Below are 8,491 nucleotides of genomic sequence, written 5' to 3' on the forward strand. Positions count from 1 at the left end.
ACCTGCCTGCCGTATAGGCATGTATGACAGTTGGGCAGAATAGTTCCTGCCTTGTACACCTCAGCAACTTGTTGTCGGAGTTTTTGGTTTTTTTAAAGTCCAAAAATGCAAACTCTGCCACAAATTTACCAAATCCCCACTCTACAGCTTGTCGTACATGGCTCATACCACTGTTAAACGCAAGCTTCTGAGGGGTCAGAAAGTTGCCGCTATACGGTTTCATCAGATGTTGTTGCAGTGGGTATGCTTGGGTCGCCGTAGATCACGTAGTTTCGGCCCCCCACCAGCCTCTCTAACTTGCTGTACAAGTAATACTGTCGAAGGATTCCTGCACAAACGATTGCAATAGAGAGATATCATGAATCACAGGGGTACATAAATGAAATGCACTGAACCAGAAAAAGGGCAAAATCCATTCAATATTTTTTTTCATTCCATAAACTTCGCTTCAGGAGAGCTCTTGAACATCGCCATGATAAATACCTTACTGTGTACTTCATCACGTAAGGAAAATTGCATCAGGTTTAATGGCACATGATTGGCTGAGGCTCTCATGAACAATACACAGGGTTATGAATACCTGCTTAAGTTAGTAATGGGCTAAATGTTTTCAAATTTATAATATCTCCTTCGAGGAACCTAAGGACACATTAGGGATCTAACTGCAGATTCTCTTAAAAGCAAGCAAGGATAAAAAGGAATGTGAGCTACCGAAAATTGCTGTGGTTTAGGGGCTTTAATGTCCCAAAACAACTCAGGCATGAGGGACGCCGTAGTGAAAGGCTCCGGAAATTTCGACCACCTGGGGTTCTTTAACGTGTACTGACATCGCCCAGTAGATGGGCCTCGCAAAGTACTGTCGTGAGCAAAAGTGGTATACTGTGCTCGGCGCGTGGGTGGCAAAGCGAGCGAAAACTGCATCGCAATGCCATCTTCAGGCGACGTCTGTGGTCGAGACAGGCGATCAGGAACCCTTCCTAATCTGCAGGCATGCCGCCTGATTCGCTTGGTTGCAACGCCCTACAGCAGCCGAAATGCCGAGCATCGGCGCTGTAGGAGCGATCCAGGGCGCAAAAAGTTTGTGCAGTCATGGAGCGGCGCGCCAGCATATATCTACCGAAAGCGCAGCAAAAACAAAAAGAAAACTAAGCGGAAGATCCCTGGATCGCTCCTACAGCGGCGATGCTCGGTATTTCGGCGTGCTGCAGGGTGTTGCAACCAAGCGAGTCAGGCGACATGCCTGCAGACTAGGAAGGGTTCCTGATCGCCTGTCTCGACCCCAGACGTCGCCTGTAGATGGTATTACGATGCAGTTTTCGCTCGCTCCGCCACGCGCCGAGCAGAGTATACCACTTTTGCTCACGACAGTACATATACTGAAATTGGAACGATACAGAGAAAGAGAAAACTGCTATGCTAAACAAGTTGGTGCCATGAGGTGAACCAAGAAGAACACAAAGCTTCATATGTATTTCATAGGACAATGCTTCTACATATTTATTTCTTGGTGCCGCACTCACAAATTCATGTGCGTTCATGAAACTAGTTACGATATAACATGTGCTGGGTATTTGGCGATTTGGCAGATTCTATATATATTTGTTAAACTTATGCCCGTCACATGGGCACTTTTACAGCCTTCGGACCAACAGAATAATGACTTAACGACGAAAGGAGTGCTACTAGATGGGCAGCTGCAATGGCATCAAGTCAATAATCTGTCAAGCCAAAAAACAAGTGCTGAACTCTATAAAGACTTCAAACTCTTTCAGCTGCACCAGTGTGCACTCTGGGATGTGGGAAGCTACATGTAGTGGAATAAAATCTGAACAATAGAATACTGAAAAACTGCTCGGCTTTTAAATACAGAACTTTTTTTTCATAAAGAAGGTACGCCAGCCCCCAAAATGCTGCAGCAAATATAATTTTGGCAGTTGGACAAATACGCCCAGCACGTGCTTGCTTAAAAGTGCCACACAGCTATTACAGTTAGTCCGGGACACGAAATTTAGTTTAGGAACAAATCATAGTACTGCAGTAAATATGGATTTCATTTTAACCTATTCACGGCAACAGTGGTGCCACAACAGCTTGATATGAGATAATGGAACCTTTGATGGCCATAGAGTTTGCCATGTACTTGCCGCAGCTTCTGAGCTCAATTACAAAAGAACATGGGGTCCTCAACTAAACAACATTTTAGATGTGCCCACGTGGAACATGGGGTCCTCAACTAAACAACATTTTAGATGTGCCCACGTGATGCGGGTATAAATTAACGACCAGAGTGGAAGTCTGTGATGATACAGAACAGCCATTAGCGGCTTAGTACCCTGTATTTTTCAAACCGAAACAGAAACCCATGCCTGCATCTTGTAAGGAAAAATACAGCACAATGCATCGTGCTACTGGGCAACCGTGCAGATGAGGATCAAGTGTGCATGGGCAGCCATCTTGATGAAGCACAGTCTTGGAACAGCTCACCATGCACAGGCACAGGTGCTGTGCAATTCGAGGATTGCTCCACAAACGCAAGAAAACCGACTTAATTTTCAGCGGTGACAGGTTTGAGGACAAACTAGGCTATAAAGTGCCAATACACAGCTGTAGCACACACAGGTCTGTCAGAGATAACAATGAAGAAAGTGCAAATCTGGCATTTTTAGTTTGTAAAAAAATGGAAATAGCAGGTGCAATGCTTGTGCATTATTGGTTAATCCGAAAAGGAAGTCTCAAATTATTGATTACATAACAGGCCTTTTAGGTTGCCTGCAATGTATTTTTGCTTTCACTCACCTTCTTAAGAACTCAGGGGGCTAAAATGTTAACAAATAAAATGTTATGTCAAGTCATCAGTGCATATTGAAAGCTACATTGACGGCAAATTAAGATGTACACTGGTGCCTTCCTTTCATATGTTATGCATGCAGCTATACATTTGAAGAAACTACAGCTATACTGCTGTGATGCACATCACTACAGTGTGAACATCACAAAAACCCTCACATTAGTGGTTAATGTTGATCCTAAAGATGACCAATATAACCTGCTCCTTTCATGTTGACAAAGGAACCAACCTGTATCATGCCGTCTTCCAGGATATGTTCCGTCCAACTGGCACACAATGCCCTTGGGGCGCATCAGTGATTGGTATTTGACGCAATGTACCCTCTTATGGCCCATAAAAATATGCTCGCTGGTTCCTCTGAGGCTGGCATATAGACCGAGCTGTTCCATTAATGAAGGCCCAGCAATTCGGCAAGGAAGCATCTTTGCTTTTCACGGCCTGGAAGAGGAAAACAGTGTAAGGAAGCAGAACAACATCACTGTTCATAGAAGGAAACACTCTTTAAATCTGCAGTCAAGTCATAATTACATGCATTTCACTGACTACCTCTGTGACTATGACATCCGTTTATTAAATTACTAGTTGTGAAGTCAATTTCGCAGCACACTTCTAGCATAAAATGTCAGTATTGCTTGCAATGTGTGCGGAAACACACATCAGCCGAAGAGAGAAAACAGCTTGAGGCATCTATTTACCAAAACAGACAAAGTATGAAAACACCCATAAATGGGCCAGAGGTCGAGCTTATATTCACTTTGGGTAACCTTGGCATTCTTCAGTACATTATGGCACTTCTTCCACAACTCTATCATCCACTGTTATAAGCTGTAGCCAGCTATACAACCTTGGCAGACCTATCTATGGGTAGACGTGCATGAATTCTTATACCGCATTGTATGCAATAGGGATGGTCCAATGTTTAGGGGAATCCACAAGGTGAAAGGAACCTCTCAAGGTGATAGGATAGCATCCCTGTTTAGCTCAGTTGGCACAGCGACTGCTCTGGTGAAGCGGTGGTTCTGGGTTCAAACCCGGGACCAGGATGCATTTTTCTTTGACTACGAAGTTCCTGTGGAAGCTGTACAGCTTTCCTTTGCACCCATACAGCTGCACTTGGGTCACCCATATAGCTGCACTTGGGTCACCCATATAGCTGCGCTTGGGTGGATGCTGATGAGTAATCACTGTCTTATTATGTATGCACTACTATTGGTTACTGCATGTTTTTTTAAGAATATTGACTAGTCGGTCGATTGGTGCATCGTTCTGAAACAGAGCACAGGTACAGAACACAGGAGAGATAAACAGTGCCGTGACGCTGTCTACCTGTTTAGTATAACTTTCCTGAAGTCTATTTCAAAATATATGATTTCCTCACAGGCAGTTTTCTCTCTGCCAGCATTACCAATGAAAGCACTCATGCACGTTTTGTTTACATTGTCCTTAGACTAGGAACAGAAGTCAGCTCAAAGCTAGGTTTGCACAAGAATTATCTGCAATAGGTTGCATGGTTTACATTGGTGTGTGCTCATAAAAACTTCCTAGGCTAATGCAGGCAGTCATTTCAGTAGTACCTTGCTGAGCCACAGAACAGTGCGCATACACTACACTACTGCTGCCCAACTTTCAATACGAAGTGTGGATTATAAATTAAAGGCTTACTTAAAATGGCTGACCTACCCTGTTATCACGTCTGTCGCAGCCGAAAGCAAAACAAAGTTACAGTCTAATACCCCTGTCACACGGACACTGTAAAGGTACTTTGAAGTAATGCTCCATTACTCTAAGGACGAACGCGCGCTGCCACACGGATGCGCCAAAGGACACCTAGCTCAAAGGAGCTTCGAAACAAGGCAGCTCGAGTTCGTCCTTTCAGGCTTCAAGGGAGTACTCTCTCTCCAAGCGAGTTAACAGCATAAATAAATTGAGAAAATAAATGTTCAATTTTCATTTTATAAATTCACTTCATAAGATTAGTAGTTCATAAGATAGTTCACAACCCAAGAACGAAGCTGAGCCTGAGCCAGACTGAGCGAGTTGGGCTCAGTGCGGCCAGCACTGTGATGTTATGCTCTGCACTTGGAAAATGATCTCATTATTGCAGTTAAAACTGCGTTGCTTTAACATAATACGGTTATAAAACTAATTTACTAAAAAATGTGACATTTCGGTATTTACATGTGCAGTGAGGTTTGCAATTTTATTAACGCTTTTCGCCGATTAGGGCGCTAACAACTTCTTGCGAAGGTCGTTCCGCGACCGTGTAGCACGGACGAACTCCCTTGAATTAGTGCTCCTTTGGGAGAGTAAAGGAGCATTAGTTCAAAGTGCCTTTAGAGTGCCCGTGTGACAGATGCTGTCTTTGTGCTGGAATGCTTATTTTGTCTGGTGAGACCTTGAACGAAGCTTTATGATATCTCCAGAAATGACCCCTGATTAGTGCTTGCCACAGAGGTAACCAGGATAATTTCATGCACTGCCTGTTAACATGCGCAGCTAATTTCACTGCCTCCTTTAGCCACTTCCCTCATTAAAATAAAATAAAAAAATTAACGCACCAAAAAAATAAGGCCATAATTGAGTTCAGCGTATAACGCGTAGACTGCTTCAACTTCCTTTTTTTTATATATATTGCGTAAAGGTTTCCTGGAAATGCACATGATATTTACGAATAGTGCAGTACAAACAGGCAAAAAAAAACGGTGACTTACGTCTGCGAATTCCTGGAGGCAGGTAGTTGTCAGCCACAGGTGATTATTGCAGTCTGTCAGCAAACGTCGAAAAGTCTTTTCGATATGACTGATTAATTATGACGCCACGCTAGATATAACGGACGGATGCAGCCCGAATATCCGCTGTAGGTCGCACCACCTGTTTGGATATGCCAGGCGTCGAAGCGCAAGACATAGCGCATCGCCGCCTGGCACGACCTCTCGCTCTGCACTTACAATTCGTTCCGGCATGGACAATGCCCTCAATAAATCGTCTACGTCCTCCTTCTCGAATCTAAACTCCTGCTTGAATAGCATGCTGTCGATTCTATCAATATCTAGGAGCCCGTGCCGCGAACGATACTTCAAGAGTTCGTGCTCCCTCCGGCGCCTCATGTCGTACTCGATGTCTTCTAATGAATAATCGCCTTTTAGAAGCCATCAGTTTTTTCTTGATAACATGAGGTCGTCGATTTCCTCCCACGCCAACATCGACGCGACATGATGGTTATACAGGATGCTATAAGGCATCCTGAGTATGTAAATCACGTCGGACTCGAATCGCTCAAATTAAACGCGTCACTGCGTATCGGCGGTACAACGGAACTTCCAGGTAGTCGGCTATGGCCGCGCCTTGGCACGGCTTCAATCGACTGAACTAAGCAAAATTATTTTCATTTATTTGCACTAGATGGCGCGGCATAACACGCTGGCGCAATATTTCAACTTGTAAGGTAGATCCACACAGTCGCTGTTACCCGCTGTTAGCGTACGCCCAGCTAAAACTATACTTCGGAGCGGACAGCGTAGCGCACGCAGCGCCGTAGCGCTTTGCGTACGCAAGCGCTTGCGTATGCACAGCTAAAACTGTCTAATATGTCCGGCCTCACCGCAATTAAAGCACAACGGTCGGTTGTCGGAAGTCCTCCAGGCGTCGCATTTCTGGTGGCTTGAGCGTCGGTCATAGGCTGGGCGGTCGGGGGCTGGCAGGCGGCGTTGTGGAACAAGTGGTTCATCTCGGGGAGGACGTAGGGGTTGTCGTTGGGGCTAAGGAGTTCTTACTGCAGCGGCGTAGGTCATGGCCTGGGGTTCTGTGGCCGTCTGGGTGCCAAGTGCTTGTTGCACTTCTTCCCTTTCCACATACATCAGAGTCACTGCTTGCGGCTGTGGGGAAGATGACAGTAATCACCGTAGCTCCTCTCGGACGATTTCGCGTATTACTTCCCGCAAGTTGTCGCTGGTGGTGGCCGCCTTGTCCGAACGGATTGCACGAACAGAGAAAAGGCGGTTGTATTGCCTAGCCCGGGTGTGGAGGGTCTTCTCGATCGTGCATGCTTCTTGCACGAATTCGTCGACTGCTTTTGGCAGCTGGCGGACGAGGCTGCCAAAGAATTGTTCTTTTACGCCGAGCATTAAAAACTGAACTTTCTTTTCCTGGTCATCACGGTGTCGGCGCGGCGAAATAGGCGCTTCATCTCTTCGACGTAACCACGGACGGGATCATTCGGAAGCTCAATCCTGGACTCGAGGAGTCCATCGGCTCTTTCTCCACGACCATGGCGAATACCTTCAATAGTTACCTCTTGAATAGCTCTCATGTCGTTAGGGACGACTCGCGGTTTTCGTGCCACGTGCGTGTGGAGCCATCCGTGGAGCCATCCAATGAGAAAAATACGTGTCAATTTTTTGCCGCATCATCCCACTTGTTGAATGATGCCACGCGCTCAAATTTGTTTAGCCATTCTTCGGTGTCTTCGCCTAGGGATTCATTGAAAGTTGGCGGCACCCGCGGCTGTTGCAATATGATCGCTGTCATCTTCGGCGAGGTTGCGGTGCTCGTAGCAGCGTCTTTTCGCTGTCTGGTGCGGTCCGGCAGGGTCCCGAACTCAGGCTCCTCTCCCTGGAGACATCGGCTGGCTCGCTGAGCTGCTGGCTCATCCTCGGGTGCGAAGCGCTGAAGGCTGGCGTCACGACTTGAAGGGGGCGTCCGGATCATGGAAGGGTCCTGATCCCCATCGTGGGCCTCGGTTCTGGCAGTCTTGACGCAATAGGTAGCATAAGACGGTTCTCGCACAGTTTCCGCCCTCGCCGTTTGTTGACATTCCATGTCGCACTCACGGTAATGCAGGACGTGCTACGTCCGCCGCTATGGAGGGTGGCGCTGGTGAACACTCTCAAGGTTCGCTTACACCCAATAAACAAACACCCACGAGAGCAGCAGATTGGACAGCCGTCGCCGAAGCTCAGTTGGCAGAGCTCCGGATGCGATATTCGGAGGTCGTGGGTTCGGATCCCACAGGTGGCATGGTTGTTTTTTCTGCTGCCTTGTAAGTAATTTTCTTTAAGCGATAGATTAATCGAAATATTATTATCCCACTGATAAGAACAACACATTAAAAAAAGTTAAACATTCCCCCTATGCACCTTGGTTTCGGTGACTGTTGGCTCCCTTCATATATATATATATATATATATATATATATATATATATATATATATATATATATATATATATATATATATATATTGTGAGACTGTGGACCAAGCGAGCTCTTTATTCCCGCTGGCAAATATGGCGGCCACTCCTCAAAAGACGAAGATGCGAGATGATGATGAATATTCACAGATGAAGACGAGGGTCACGCACTGTGCTCACACTTTCTTCCCCTATGGGCGAAAGCGACCGTCCCGGGCGCACGTTACAGGGAAGTAGGGCGACGGGTGAAGGGCTTTAAGCGCGACACATGAACAATCTCTTCACCGCGATAACGCCGGTCATGGGCAGAATAGACAGGAGCAACGCGGTAGTTCACGGGGGTCGTTTGCTCGAGTACAGTGTACGGACCAATAAAGCGGCTGAGAAATTTTTCGCACAATCCGGGGGTACGCACAGGAGTCCACAGCAACACTTCATCACCAGGGAAATAAAGCA

At 46.2% G+C, this 8,491-nt stretch overlaps 1 pseudogene; it reads right to left on the bottom strand.

Moving 5' to 3' along the window:
- Positions 1-209: 209 nt before the first annotated feature.
- LOC144128242 (uncharacterized) lies at positions 210-5,955 on the bottom strand (annotated as a pseudogene).
- Between the last annotated feature and the right edge of the window lie 2,536 nt (positions 5,956-8,491).

This window comes from Amblyomma americanum, chromosome 1 (assembly GCF_052857255.1).
Source record: "Amblyomma americanum isolate KBUSLIRL-KWMA chromosome 1, ASM5285725v1, whole genome shotgun sequence".
In the NCBI taxonomy this organism is placed as follows: domain Eukaryota; kingdom Metazoa; phylum Arthropoda; class Arachnida; order Ixodida; family Ixodidae; genus Amblyomma; species Amblyomma americanum.